The following is a 14,892-nucleotide window of genomic DNA, read 5'->3' as shown; positions in this document are numbered from 1 at the left end:
CTCATGTGATGTGGGTAGCCAGTGCTGACTTAAAAAGTAACAGTAATAGCAGCCAGGGACTTAAGAGGTCTTCACAGGATTTGTTTCCATGATAATCTTCATAACTTGTGTCTATTTTATAATGAATCAACTGGCTGGCTTTGTTTCCTAAAATCTTCCTTACAGTGTAACAGATGGCCCCAGGCTAGCCTTGCATTCCCTACTGTCTGGGATCACTGAGACAGACAGGGTTTTGTTTTCTCTAGATTTAGACCTAATGAACAATTCAGGAAAGAAAATCAAGCTGCAGTAAAGGTGAAGCTCAAACAATAAAAAAATGTACAGATCATGGTGTTTAAAATACCAACTTTCCTTTTTTCTATTGTAACTATGCAGAAAATACTCTGGAGCTAGCTGGAAGCTAAGCAAAAGCTGATGGTTGCAGTATTTGATTAACTGAAGTACTCAGCCCCATGAGGTGTATTGATTTTCAGATGTGCTGATTGTATGCTCTTTTACAGCACCAGAGACACCTGTCTAAATTTGTGAAAGTTTGGATTAAAATCTAGACTGTCCTATGAACATTCAGCCACACACTTGAAACAAAAAAACCCAATCCACAGATCTTTAACTGGTTCAGTGTGTACAAGCTTAGATGTGGATACAAATTTGTTGTAATATACCATTGTTCACATGCCACGCAGAAGAAAAGAGATGTCTCGATACCTGGCATTACCAGTGTAGCTTTCTGTTGCTCTCCACAGAGCTGATGTTGTCTAGAGAAATCAGGATTGCTACACAAAAATTATGAATAAAGGTGGGAGCAATGAGGTAAAGGCAAAAATCTCCTCGGCTTTAAAAACAAAAATAATGCATTAAGAAAAACACCCCCTGAGAAGTTTTCTGCCCACTCGGAGCAGTTGCCTGCTGACTGTACCACAAGGAACTTGGGAAGTAACATCTGAGTTCTTTAGGAATCAGCCTCTTTCTTGGGCAGCCAGCTCTGCAGAGAGCCCGGTCCCAGTCCTGCCTTGGGGCTTACACAGCACCCACAGCCACAGCAGAGGGAGTTAAGCACAAGAGAACTTGCAGGTACAGCTGGGCTGGTCCATGGCCACTCAGATTCTGTTACTGCGCAGCTCCTGTCTCACCACTTTGGCTGTAAGGATATTACAGATGCCTGTGCTGAAAGCCTTGCCAATATCAAGGTGAAGAACAGTAATTGCTTGTCCTATGTGCTAGACCTTTTCCTTTCTGCACTGGAGCAAGGCCCACCTTAAAAAGGGAAGAGTAGCTCTGGCAGTAACTTCTGCAGCATGAAGAGGGAATCCCTGGTGAGGTGGGGGTTTGTGTGCTATTAGCCTGTTTGTGTGAGTGACTTAGTGGGAGAGTGAGATGTTTGATTTCACAGCCCCACCTGAACACAATCGTCCTTCTCAACCACCTGGTGTTAGAGCAAGAGGGCAACTTTGCCCAGAAGCAGGAGTTTGGGCTTGCTGGTCTTCTTTTCTTTTAAACAAGGATCTTGAAGCTAGTTCTTGCTGCCTTCTCTGACATGAGATGAGATGCAGATGTATTTGGCTCTGTACCATTACAGGAGCTATGGCAAATCCCTTCCAGTGCTGGGAAAGCTGGGAGTGGTCCACTCCCTAATGTGGTGCACGCAGACCTTGTTAGCAAGAATGGCTCATGCTGGGAAGCCCTGCCTTGTCTGCTAATAGCAACATTAATGGGGAACATGAGAGTCATTTTTCATAATTATGTGAGTGGAAAAAACTAAGAATCACTTAGCTACAGGGTTGCAATCTGAGCATGCTTTCCCACTAGCTAACCAAATGGAAATCTCTCCCTAAACCTGCTGCTAAAGCCTTAGGTTAGATGTTAGCAGGGGCTGGCTGCTGCCCTGGAGCTGATTGCCTCTCCTCTGCTCCCCTGTGCCCTCTCAGCCACCTTGGTGCCCCAAGATGTTGGGCAGTGCTCCAAGACATGGCACATTTCTGAGTTTAAAGGAACAGCATCAACTCAAGGCACAAACCTTTGGTGAGGGTATTCACTTGTGGTTTGCCCCAAGCTCCACCACCTCCACCACCCTAACCACCATGATGCTGGATTTGGCAATGGCATTTTCCCGCCTTGCTGTAGGTTTTCTTCTCAGCCTGTTGCTGAGGCAAGAAGGGACAGAGATAGTGAAAACTACCATGAAAAAACTGCCTTAAAAGAATTTAAAAAATCTGAAAAACCGTGAAATTTTGCTCTGCCTTTTCTCCATAAAAACAGAGACAGAAACCATCAGTAAATCTTGTGGGCACAAGGGTGGTCAGAAGCATCCCATGCTTCTTCAGAAAGCTCTCAAGGAGTGGCTCAGCAATGCTGCATCTTTGTTTTGGTTTGGCTGTTTTTGTTTGGGTTTTTTTTTTTGTTTGGTTTTTTGGTAGGTGCTTTGGGTTTGTTTGTGTTTTCTTTTGGTTTTGTTACAGACCTATTTTAAGTCCCACTAGGTCTTTTGGGAGCCTACAAACTCGTGTGTCAGCACAGGTGGTGCATGAGACCTTGCTGGGGGAGTGAGGGGGAAGAAAAAAAGTGAAATCTGGCCATCCCAGTGCTGGCAAATCCTCCATATTGTGGTGCTGTGGTGTCAGGTAGGAGAAAGGCTAGAAGTGATGTGGCAGCTCACCCCATTTATAACAGTTGTGGTTGCTCCCAGTCATGAAAATTAAATATTTGTGGATAGAGATGAGTTATCTAAATAATTTAAATTTGAACTGCATTATCTCTCCACAAGTCCCCCACCTCCCCCCTGAAATATATGAGCCTTTGTGCTTTTTGACTTGTGGCAGCATGTGTTTTGGAAGAACATCAGAGTGCTGAGGGCAGTTTGCAATGTTCCCAGTAAGGCTGAAACTTCAGCGTTTTACAAATTAATTATAAATACTTGCTGATTGAGGTAAACACACAAGATGTCAGCAATTGCCAGCAACTATCTTCTGCACGACAGGCACTTATAAGGGCAAGTGTGTTATAAATTGCTCTCCTAAAATCTCTTATTTTCATCCTTTGTCCTTTGCATGACTCTTCAAAGGAAGTGAGCTCCACTGAGCAGGATTTGGCCTCCTGGGCAGCCTGGATACCTCTTTGAGTATTATCCACAGAGGCAGAGGACTCAAACAGAGCAAAGATAGCAGCAGGCGTTAGATACATGCCTGTTCTTCTTCTGGCCCAAGGAATATATAGCTATCACTCTTAATTGCCATTTTAATTTTTTTTTTTTTTTTAGAAAAAAAGCCCCAAACTAAAGTAAGATGGTGTATTCCTCTCCCCCAGGGTGTACAGCAGAAATGATGAATAATTTCCTTTTCAGGTACTTCACTGGACTACTTGAAGTGTGCTTTTTTTCCTGGTCCTTCAGAGAGGAAAAAAGCATTTATCCCAGATCCAAAAACTGTCCATGTTTCATTTGCCCCCAGGGGCAGATGGAGCTGCCTACATGCCTTACCTGCAGTGCAGTGTTTGCCATGCATGAGGGCCAAATTCCCTCACACCTCGGGAGAGGCCACCCAGGAAAACAAGGACAGGTATGAGGGGTCCCCTCATGAGTGTTGCGTGGCCGCCTCGCCTGGCAGACAGCCCCCCCAAGGACACAGCCCAGGCACTGCCCTGCTGAGGGGGGCAATGCCAGCATTTTGTGACAATTTTATCCAGTTGCTAAGCAGCTGGGTCCCAGGGACACAAATAAAGTGAAAACAAAATGTCCCGGGGGAGAGCAGGCGTGTTGCTCTGGGAGGGCACTCGGAGCCACAGCTTCCTCTGCCCTCCTGCCCCAGCTCTGCGGGGCTGCACCAGGGCCCGAGGGAGGGCATGGCCGGTGCAGGGCTTTGGGAAGGGGCTCTGGCAGCCAGAGTCCAAGCTGGGCTGGCTTCTCTTCTCACTGGGGTTTGAGCCCATACCTGCCTGCAGAAGGCTGGCTGAGGGCACACACAGCTGGCTCTCCCAGCCCCCACTCCAGCTGTGCCTGTGCAGGGCACTGAGCACTGCTGGGGCCAGGGAGAAAGTCTGGGTCCAGCTCTTCAGCCCAGCACCCAGGGCACCACTGCTGGGATGCAGTTTCTGTGCCCCTAGACAGTTAAGTGTTTTATGGCAAGCATTCTCCTTGTCTGACCAGCAGATCATACTTTTCATTGCTTGCACACTCCCTCCATCCCTGGCCTCTCAAAGAACTGCCCCATTTCACTGCAAAGCAGAGTAGCTCCAGCACAGGGAGCTGAGAAGATCCCAACCACCACAGTCTTGGATCTCATATCCCAGTGATGAGGGCTGAAATAGGAGATCTGGGCTCAAAACCCCTGAGTAATTCAAATAGCACTTACCTCTCTCCAGTCTCCTCTGGTTCTTAGACACTCAACTTTTCTGCATCGGTTTAACACCCAAATTCAAGGCTGTCATTCATTCAGGAAATAATCTGTGGGACCTTATTTCTCAAAGAAATTGTGGAGTCTCCCTCACTGGAGATGTCTGAACAGCCTGGACACAATCCTGTGCCAGGTGCTCTAGGATGGCCCTACTTGAGCAGGGAGGCTGGACAAGATGACCTCCTCTGGTCTCTTCCTGCCTGACCCATTGTCTGATGTATCAGCAGGCCATTTTAGGACACAATACTGTGTAGCAGAACCATTTATTGTACAAAGGGGAGCCAACACAGGTCCTCAGGGATGCAATCACATTGCACCACAGCCCCCTTGGTCACCCAGCAGCAGGCTGCCAGTATGGGCATCTCAGCATCTGCTCCAGCTTGAAAGCAGATTATCTGGTGCCAGAGAAAATGGATTTATCATGACTGATACCATTCATTTCCTAGAGAACATGCCAAGTGACTGAAATAGAAATGGGGTCAGCAATTAATAGGGTAGCTCTCAGCTACTGTCACCATATGTTGATATGATGATGGCTGGTTTATCTATTTACCTGATAAATAGCTTATGAAAGTTCTATCGGGACACAGGTCAAGGAGAGTGGAGACAAAACTCAAGGGGGCTGTTGTACAGACACTGGCATCCTCATAGATTTCTTCTCCAGCATTGAAACTTGCATAAATATTTCTGCCATTTCAGGGAGGGTTTCTTCACGTCCCTGGGGAAAGGGGACTGGATGAGTCACAATCAGCTGCAGCATCAGCTTAATTTTCTGTCCTACCAGGTTCAGCTGGAGATTGTCTGACTTTATTCCTTACAGGGACATCATATATGATGTATTTTCTTGAACTGGGGTAGGAAAACTTTTGAGCACAAGAAACAGAGATTGAGAAGTGTCTTAATAAATGTGCCATGTCACGAGGGCAGCAGGCCAAGTTGTGGGTTACGTTGTTGGAGCCAGGAGCTCTGAGACATCTTCAGTCCTGCCATGACAGAGGCTGTTTCAGTTTCTGATCCTTGTAATAAGTCCAGCTTTCTCTGCAGCTCATGGGTAATACCTTTCCAACAGAGCCCACAGAGCTCTTTTAGAGAGATGTTATTCCTTCCTGAGGCAGGAAATTTCAAGCTTGTCAAAGCACTTTTCTGAGCCAACAAGAGCTACAGTAGAAAAATTTTGATCAAAAACAGGTGCACAGGCTGGCTGGGAGGCTGAAAAAGAGTCACTGTGCAGTTTGCACAACCCCTGGGGAAAAGATATGTAACTCAAAGTGAGGAGAGGAAAATGAGCTCTGGGCTGATTGTGGGATGGGGAATCTGCAAGGAGCTGGAGAGGGACCACTCCCTCAGCAGCTCACACTGCAGTCTGCAAACATTTCACAGCAATGTTTGCTTAATTGGGTGGCATTACAGCTTGCCTGGCCCACTAAGGAGCAAACATGCTGCTCCCTTCTTCCAAGATGATGAAAGAGTGTAAGACATAAACAGCCACAATTATAACGGGTTAAAGTCTTGGGAACCAGAAGCAAAGGCTCCATCACCACCCCAAAAGTTCTGAGGAGACAAGACCCATGTGTCAGGGGCCTGAGTGTCTAACAGAGCTCACTGATGTTTGGGAATGATGTATGGGGCAAGTCCTTCTTGGTGAAGAGGCTGCCTGTGTGCAGTTTTTGGGGACAGGACACTTTTTTCATTATTTTAGCCTATAGAGACCTCCAGTAAAACCTTTAATCTGATTAATCAAACACCTGTGGCACTGGAAAGAAACTTTCCCAGTTGTGTACAGTTTTTGCATTTAAACTGCCCTAACTTCTGCATTTCCTAAAAACAGAGGCCAATTTTTTGAGTATAAAAATCTCCCCCAATGCCAAAGCCCATTTGAAGAGCTGCTCCCACAGAGCAGCTTTGCTGCCAGGATGCAGCCATGCAGCACCCCAGACCCCCTGATGAGGCTGGTGTGAGGGGCTGGGCAGGCAGCAGCTGGAGTCCACTGCTGTGGCTGGGTGCAGGAATGCTCCCACAACACCCAAAGCACGGGCACAATTCCCCTGCTCAAGGCAAACACAGCCCTGTCCTTGTGTCCCTCCACAGACCACAGCAAATTTCTCCATTACCACGCCACACCTGGACCTGAGATGGCCCAAGAGACACCAGACATGGTTCCTCTGCCCTGCTTATGGCAGAAAGACACAACCCATGGTTTGGGATAACTGAAAAGAGGCTCTTTGCCTCATGTGGGGTGGAAATCTGCTCACAATTTCAGTCTGGATTAGAAAGGCGCCTTCCTTGCTGGCAGCCTTTGCAGTTGTGCTGTCAGTGCCATAGAATTTCATTTCCTTCAGAAGCCTCTGAGAAAGTGAGAATTGTCAGGACTTTTACTGGAAGTTTCAGCTTTTATGATTACCGAGAATATTTATAAAATGGCATTAGAGCAAGTCTTAAAGCTTCAGAAAACTGAATACAAATAAAGATTTATCCAAATTTATTATCTGTGAAGTCTAAACCCTCTTGATGATTTCAGTGGCCCTAACTCATGGTTTGCATATGTCTTGATGTGTTCTTACTGCTCCTGACATAGAATAACCCTGCACTGGCATTGTTTACAGGCAAGAATTTCCTTCCCCAATAAATGATTGAAAGTGTTCAGTCAATTAACTCTCCAGGGTCTTTAATTTAGTCGTTTCCTGATCATTAACAACCAGTTCTTGAAAAGCATTAACACCAAACTACCCCCCAAGAGTGGAAATCTGTGGTTTAGACCTATGAAGCCCTAACATCAGTTTTCTAATGCTGCACTGACTGAGGAGCGTTCCTTTTCTCTCCAGAGTCTCTTTGCTCTCAGGCATCTCTCAGATGGGGAGATATGGAAGGGAGATATGGAGATCTACTGTTCCAGAAGCATATTCATATTTATGTTAAGGTAGGCTTGTATACTTAATATAAAATAAGTAATCTAAATTATTATTTTTATATAGAGATATACATGTGTTTTAGGTACATGTGGCACAGCTTGTGTACAAGGCTTCAGTCACAACTGCCAGTAGTGAGGCAGTTGGTCCCCTAAAAATACTGACAGCCAACTTTGGATCCACCATGCATGGATTATCCAATTTCACAGCTAACTGGGAAAGAGTACCAAAGCCCTACGCAGAAAATTGCCTGTAATCATGGACTCATCTCTGTCCCAGGGGCAAAATTCTGTTTCTCCAGTTACTTACTAATGTGGAACCCAAAAAAGAATCTCCCTTATGTTTCATGGACCTCTGAAGGGAAGGACATAGGAATGTGCATGTGTATCCATGTGGGAACCAGGCTATGGTGCTGTAAGGAAGAGCGCCCTGTGGTCAGTGCAACCTTGTCATGCAAACCTTGTCATGACAAAGGCCTGTCAATCAATCTTGCACCACTTGTTTTGCCTCTAAATGCAAGCCAGACTTCAAAACTCTAAATATTGTCCAAGTGGCAGGGCCAAGCAGGCAACAGAATGCAGAACTCACTGTAAAATGCCTTTTTTTGCCCAGTTGGTCCCTTTGCTGTGTAGATTCTTAAATCCTCTACAATGTGATTGGTCTGCTTGAAACAAGGCATCAGCTGTCCCTGGTGTCCAGCCACAGACCTGAAGGATGTTCATCACCCTGCAGGTATTTTCTCCTTATTTCCATGCCTCTAGCTTTCACCCAGCATATTCATTGCACACACAGACTTCTTGTCAGTCAAGGTTGCATGAGAAAGCAAAACAAAAATATCTCGGACATTTTTGCCTCTTCATGTCTCACTTGGTTCACAGTCCCTACAAGCCTCAGAAGCCCTGGGTGACTCCTGAAGGCAGACACCTTCAGCTCCAGTCAAAATGATGTTTAACACTCAGCACTTGGCCTTTCCCATCTGAAAGCAGCATTGACTTTAGTGATTTAGCAAGGTATGTGGCAGCTCGAGAGGGCTTTCAGGGCTCCAGGGGCTAAAATTAGATGTGGCAGCTCCATCCTGGCATTGGCAGCACACGATGCCCTCCTCTGCTGCAGCTGGCCCTGCTGGCTGTCACACTGGGATGCGATGCTCCACAGTGGGGTGACCACCAGAGCTGAGCAGTGTCCCCCTGACCCAAGGGGGGCTGTGAAAGCTGAAAAAGTGGCCTTCAGTGGGACATCCTTAGTGGAGAGACCTCGTTCCTGCCTCTAGGCAAAGGGCAGGATGTTTAGCTGTGTTTGCAAAGCAGGTGGAAAATAAACAAAAAGCTCTGGATCCATGAGTAGAAAGTGCAGCCAGCAGCAGCTCCAAAGCTGGCCCCAATGTGCACCGTGGCAGGCATTGTGGAGGTGCTGTCAGTGCTGTCTCTCTTTCTGTCAGCATGAGCACCGGTGAAATGCCGGGTCTGCCTTCTCCTGGAAGCACAATAAGGCCCCGTTTTCCAAGCAGGAAAACTTTTCCATTTCAGGGCAACAACTGCCTGCCAGAAACACAGCACACAGAGATGTGAGGTGAGCACTCTTGCTGAGAACGGGGAACTCCCTGAGAAAGGGCCACCAACTACACACAGCTGGGATGTGCCAGTTCCTGTCCTACTTTGTGTGAGTGCACTGAAATATCCATGGGCTATAGAAAGTTCTTTCTCAGGCACGTTTGGCAGCCTTTTCTGGTTGCAAGTGTATTTTGAAGTTTCAAGCTTAAATCTTGAATGTAAGCCCTAAATAAACTCTACTGCTTCAGCAAAGGCTTGTCTTTGTTGCATACCAGTGGGTGCCACCTCTGCAGGACACCTCAGTGTGGGAAATGATTTGGGGCTGCTGGTGGTAGACTGGCCAGCCACAATTTCATCCCACAGCAGCATTCCTGTGCAGGTCCCAGCATGGAGCCTGTCTCAGTGTGGGGACATTTATTCCACCAGCAGCCTGTGTCTCAGCTAGCACACAGAAAGGCATCCTTGCCACCATTTCAAGTGACTTACAAAAGTCTATTTCTTGTCCTTCCCACCATGAGGCTGCTTCCAAGTGACTTCAGCTGATGCTTTTTGCAGCTTTTCAGGAGTTTAAAATGATGCTTTGAGCTGTGTTCTGGCATTCAGCCAGAGGTGATGCCAGGATCAGAGCCCACTGCTTTACTGGAAGTCTCTGAACAGAAGTCTTGATGTACTTTGCATCGTCAAGAGAATACCCAAGGGATTTCAGCACAGAAAAGTTCTTTGGAATAACTTCAACACTGGAAAAAATGATGTCCTGTAATAACAGAATTTGCATGTTCACTCATTGAGCTACACCTCATGCAGTCAGCTGAGGCAGGGGTGTCCTCTTGGCTCTCCACAGAGAAGAACTGTGGGCTGTGAGTAATTTGGGAAGGGGAACATCACTGGCCTCACTGAGGCTGAGACAGGCCAGGAGGGCCATGAGCACCTTGTCTTTACCATGATTACTAGCAACTGCTCCGGCCAGGAGGTTTTCATATTCTATTTCCATTTTCTATTTTATATGTAAAAAACCTAATCCACAGGCCCCATGGCCTTCATCTCACCAGTCCTCAAAAGATGACAACAAATGTCAGTGTTGCTGTCCTTGGGCTTGGATGTGCCTTACACACACATGAGCAACATCCCTGCAGGACAGCCTGTAAGGGCATCTCTAGGTGAAGAGAGGGATCTGAGGGCATGCCAAGTTTGCAGGCTAAGACTTCAGTGGAGGTGTCCTGCAGCAATGCCCCCATCACTGCAGCTTGGCTGTCCATGGCTTCCATGCCAGGTCATCCCTTCGGCACCGGAGCAGGAGGAGGCGCTTTGGGGTAGAGGTCCAGCTCTGCTGCCAAAAGGGACAGCAAAGAGCTGGGCTGTGCCACAATCTGCTCTGGAAACAGCACAACAGATGGAGCTGACTCTGATCCTTGGAGTTTTGCTGAGAGCAGAACCTCTGGCAGATTTTCAGTGTTTCAGTTGCTGTTACAAAGAGTGAGCATTTCTAAGCCCCAGTTTCTTGAGTTCAAAAATATATGTATAACCTTGTTTGTATCCTGTGGACACTCAGTGTCCTTCAGGGCTGTGAATGACCCTTCCCTACAACCACCACTGGTTTTGAGTCTCCTGCAATGACTGGGCATGGAAAGAGAACGTGTGCTGCCCAAAACTGGATCAGTTGTTTGCAAGAGGTTGTGAACTGACCACATTTTGTAGGTAGCTGGTTGCAAGTGCTGAGGCTGCTAAACTCAAAAGCTTAACTCATTTTAAACATGGCATGAGTAACTTGAAGCCTATGAATTTTTAAACAGCCAAGCTCTGGATCAATTAAAAATCTTTCAGTGCACCTCTCCAGTAACAACTTGTTTGTGTGCCATGTGCTTTCCCTCTCTCTGTAACTGGGTTATAATCATTCTCTTTACAAAGTTTTATGTGGTGCACGCACTTGTTGGGCTTGCCTGCTCTTTTTGAGCCAGTCTGACAGCTGGCATTTGGTCCTCTCCTCTCAGGAGGGTCATTGCCTCACCAAGGTGGGTTTGGAGTCTCTCAGCCCTGAACAGCTGCAAGAGCAAAGAGACTGAGCCACATCACCTGTGTGCCAGGAGGATGCTGGAGCTGTTGGTCCTTTTTCTTGAGTTTAAACTGTGAAGAACCTCAGCCCTATCCTGAGGCAGTGGGAAGCTCTGAAATGTTGGATTGTCCCCTTTCATGGAGCAGGAAGCTGTTTTGCTCCCCCACGGGTTGCAGTGCCTGACCTTTGTCTCTCCAGGGTGAGTGAGGATGGGGGGTCTGTGCTGGTCTGGAAGCTGAGACTCCACAGCTCTCCTCTCACAGCCTTGTTGGAGCCACTGGCAAATGCAGCTTCCCTGAAGCCAGTGTGTTTCAGCTGGGTGTTGGCCAGGTTGGGCTGAGCAGCCGCTCCAGAGTCTCCCTGTGATGGACACACGGGGAAGCTGTTGCGGAAACACTGCCTGCAATGCATCCTGCAAAACCAGCTTTTTCACTGGAAGTTTAATGATTTCTTCTCTAAGTATTTCTACTGCCTGGCCAAAGTAAAAGTGTCTAAAATTAGCTTCCCCAGATAAAGACATTTTTGTCATATTTGGTGCATTCCTATCCGAGCACTGAGAGCCAGCTGTTTGGGCAGGGTTACAGAGAGCAATCTGTTTGTAACTGTACCGGTCTGGCATTTCTAGCCCTGGAATTAATAGCTTTTTATCTTTCTACATCCTAGGTTCATTTTTTCCATGCTAAGAGAGTGCCAGAAGAAGCATTATAAACGCTATATAATTAAAACCAGAAGTGCCTCACAGTGAACTTAATTGTAAATGCTAATGGCATTTCTAGCAAAGGTAATGCCCTGGGGGACTCATTGCAAATTAACTAAGAAGAACTCAGTGATGTTGCTTCTATGGACTTTAACTGAAACTGTACAGTTAAAAGGAGTCAGGAGTTGGATTTTTTCATGTCAGTTGAAATCCTTGTAACTGGGGTCACTGAGTGCTGGGTAAAACCTGTGAGACCAGATTCAGAAGCCACCCCTGATTCTGTTTTTTATTATCATGTAACTTCCCTTACCAGGACATTACCATTACAACCCAGTTTTTCCATCTGCTCTTCTGGCTCTACACTGGTGAAAGTCATTTGGCTTCAGAGAGTGGTGTTGGAGAGAGAAAAGAGCTGGGCTCCAGGGTGAGGAAAGAGCAGGGGTGAGGCTGGAGACCTGGTGGTTGGGCTGATGCCAGCAGAGGAACCAAGGCTGGCTCTCTACTTCTCAGGGCTCTGCACCTTCTAGTGCAGAAAGAAAAAAAAAAAAAGTTGATAGAGGCAAAAAGAAACATATTTAAAGAATGCCCACAAAAATCCAGCAATCTCTAATGGCCGTGCTTTGCAAATACTTCTGTGCTGATTTTCCAGGCATGTGTGAGATGCTGGCCCAGGGGTTTTTAAACAAAGTGCTTTAGGAGACTTTGCTGTAGCTGGTGAAGCCTTCCTGTGGCCTCTCCACTGAGGTGCTTGCTGCAGGGCTGGGGGCTTTGGCAGGATGGCAGAAGACTGGAGAGTGAATAACAGCTCAAGATGAAAGGTTTTTCTGTGCTGAAGGTCATGAGGACCTATGGGCTGGTGCCTGGCATATGAGCTACTGGTGGTCAAATGTCTCAAAGGGAAAGTTTCCCATCCTGGCACGGGGCCCTTTACTAAGCTCTGCTGCAACAACAATCCCTGCTGCTGTGGAGCAAGCCTGGGAGGGGAAAGCTCCCTTTGAAAGGGCAAGCCCAGTGCTGGGGCAGGCTGGACTGGAGACTGACAGGCTCATCAGCAAGTGCCAACCTCACCAACTCCTGGTTCTTGCTCCATCCATCAACAGGAGCCCTCCCCTTGAGCCCTGGGGAGCCCTGACAGCCCAGAAGGGACAGCTGGCTGCCAGCAGTGACCCAGACCAGGGACAGGGCAGGGAGAGGGCTCCATCACTGGCTACAGGCCTGAGGGACCTGGCTCCAGGCCTTGGCACATTCAGGCCATGCTGGGAAGAGGGGAGTGAGTGTCATTCCTGGTGGACACATCAGTGACAAGGAACTGAGAAGTTAGTTCAAAGTCATAAGCAAGATTTGCTTGTTCCCAGCCAGGGCTGGTTTTGAACCAGCTGGTGAAAAGAACATCCAGGAGGGTACTTTGATTTTTGCTAAGCTTGTTCCTAGTCACCAGTGCTCCTGAAATGTGACTTGTGAGACCTCAGTGATGAGAAGCTTCCCTGGGACTTTTGTGAGATTTCCACAGTCAGATGATTTGATGCCAAAGCTAGCTGGTTGACTCAACTTTGGGCCAAGGCTAGTGGTGAAGACATGGTACAGCTTGTCCTAAGATTGGGTATTCAAAATTATTTTATCTGGGATTTTTTTTTCCCTTTCTCAACTCCTTTTAGTGGTTTCTGGAGGAAAAGCAGTTAAGATGTGCATGAAATTTAACATGCCAGGTGTGTCCCAGGGAAAGCAGGTCCCTGATGCTTCAGTGTTATTAAAATGTCTTGCAACATTTTATTTACAACTAGACATTTTCTCACTAATAAGGCTCTGCATGACTCTGAGTGACTGCTAAACCACTCTCCTGGTGAGATGGGAGACAGGATGAAACAGGACAAGCACGGAGCAGTACTCCTGTGTTGGCAGGATGGTGGAAGCTCTCATCTGTCGGTCCTTTAGCTGTGACTTTGGCCAGACTGAGTTTCTGGGGCTCAGTGTGTCAGACTCAGGCCATGGGGTGTGCTGAGGGCTCAGAGGCAGTGGCACAGCCCCGGGCAGCAGCTCCCAGCACCTCAGTCCCTGCAGCAGTCGCTGCCTGCTCTGCTGCCAGCCTGGTGGGAGCTCAGAGGTGCCCTCCTACGTGCTCTGAATCGCTGGCAGCAGCTCAGTTTCTCCAGGACAGAGAAGTTGAGAAGAAAAGCTTTTATTACTGGCCACAAACATTTGCAGTATTCTTGCCCTGGAGCAACTGAGCTGCAGCCAAACGGGTGGAACCCAAAGGGATCAGTGCAACACTCAGGCCAGAGCAGGGTTTCTTAAACATAAGCTTATAGGCACACACCAGAAGTTTCTTTCTTGGCAGATGTAAGGCCTGAAAAATGTGTCAAGGAAAGCAGGATGTTGAGTTAGAACTTTAATAACAAACAGCTGTAATAAAGCCCAGGCTTCCTACAAGTCAAAATAGATTTTGCCACCAAGCTAAGTGGAGCCAGTGCTCCAGCTCACAGAGCTTGGAAATGTCAGGCTGGAGAGGACCCATGTGGTGAATTTGCTCCTCCCAGCTGAACTCTGGTTTTTCTTCCATCACCTTTTCTTCTTCTCCCATCTCCATCGGGATGCCACTGCATCTTTGCATAGCAGCCAGCACTTCACAGCAACAAGAACATTTCTCCTGAGATAATTTGCACCAACTGCAAGTGGGAGATTTTCAAACACTGCCTTCAACTCTGGTTATTGGACTTCAGACGACAAACTTAGGAGACAAATGACCCATTGAACTTCAGGCACTTGGCATTTTTGGTAAGAAGAGAAGCCAGGACTCAGGTCAGGCCCTTGTGTAAACCTGTTTGGTCACTGAAGTCAAACTGTCCAAAAAGCACAGAATTCTCTTTCCTTCCCCCATGCATTTTATTTTCTTTTTCATTCCCTTGTTCGTTTTGGAGACAAGCATTATAGGAAAACTACAGTAAGCTATTTTCAGGGCAGCTAAATGTTTTTTGATTTGTTGGCATTCCAGTTGAATCCTGACTTGCCAAGGGCATTTAGCCCTGTATCTTGATCCTGCATAAGGCCCAAGTTTCACAGCCATGTGCCCAGCCACCCTCTGGGTGAAGAACTTTTTTCTAATATCCAACCTAAACTTCCCCTGACACAACTTCAGGCCATTCCCTCAGGCCCTGTCACTGGTCACCACATTATGGTTTTGATCTCACAGTAATATACAGTAACATACTGATTCAAGAAGGCAATGGGCAAACTTGGACAGCAAAGCCCAGGGGTCTGTCAGTAAATAATGCCTACAAAGCTGGGTTTGTCTCCCAGGGACATGATT

This window comes from Agelaius tricolor, unplaced genomic scaffold (assembly GCF_023055355.1).
Source record: "Agelaius tricolor isolate 1412-34295 unplaced genomic scaffold, bAgeTri1.0.p SCAF_1, whole genome shotgun sequence".
Taxonomy (NCBI): Eukaryota; Metazoa; Chordata; class Aves; order Passeriformes; family Icteridae; genus Agelaius; species Agelaius tricolor.
The sequence above is the reverse complement of the archived record's forward strand: the minus strand, read 5'-3'. Positions refer to the sequence as shown.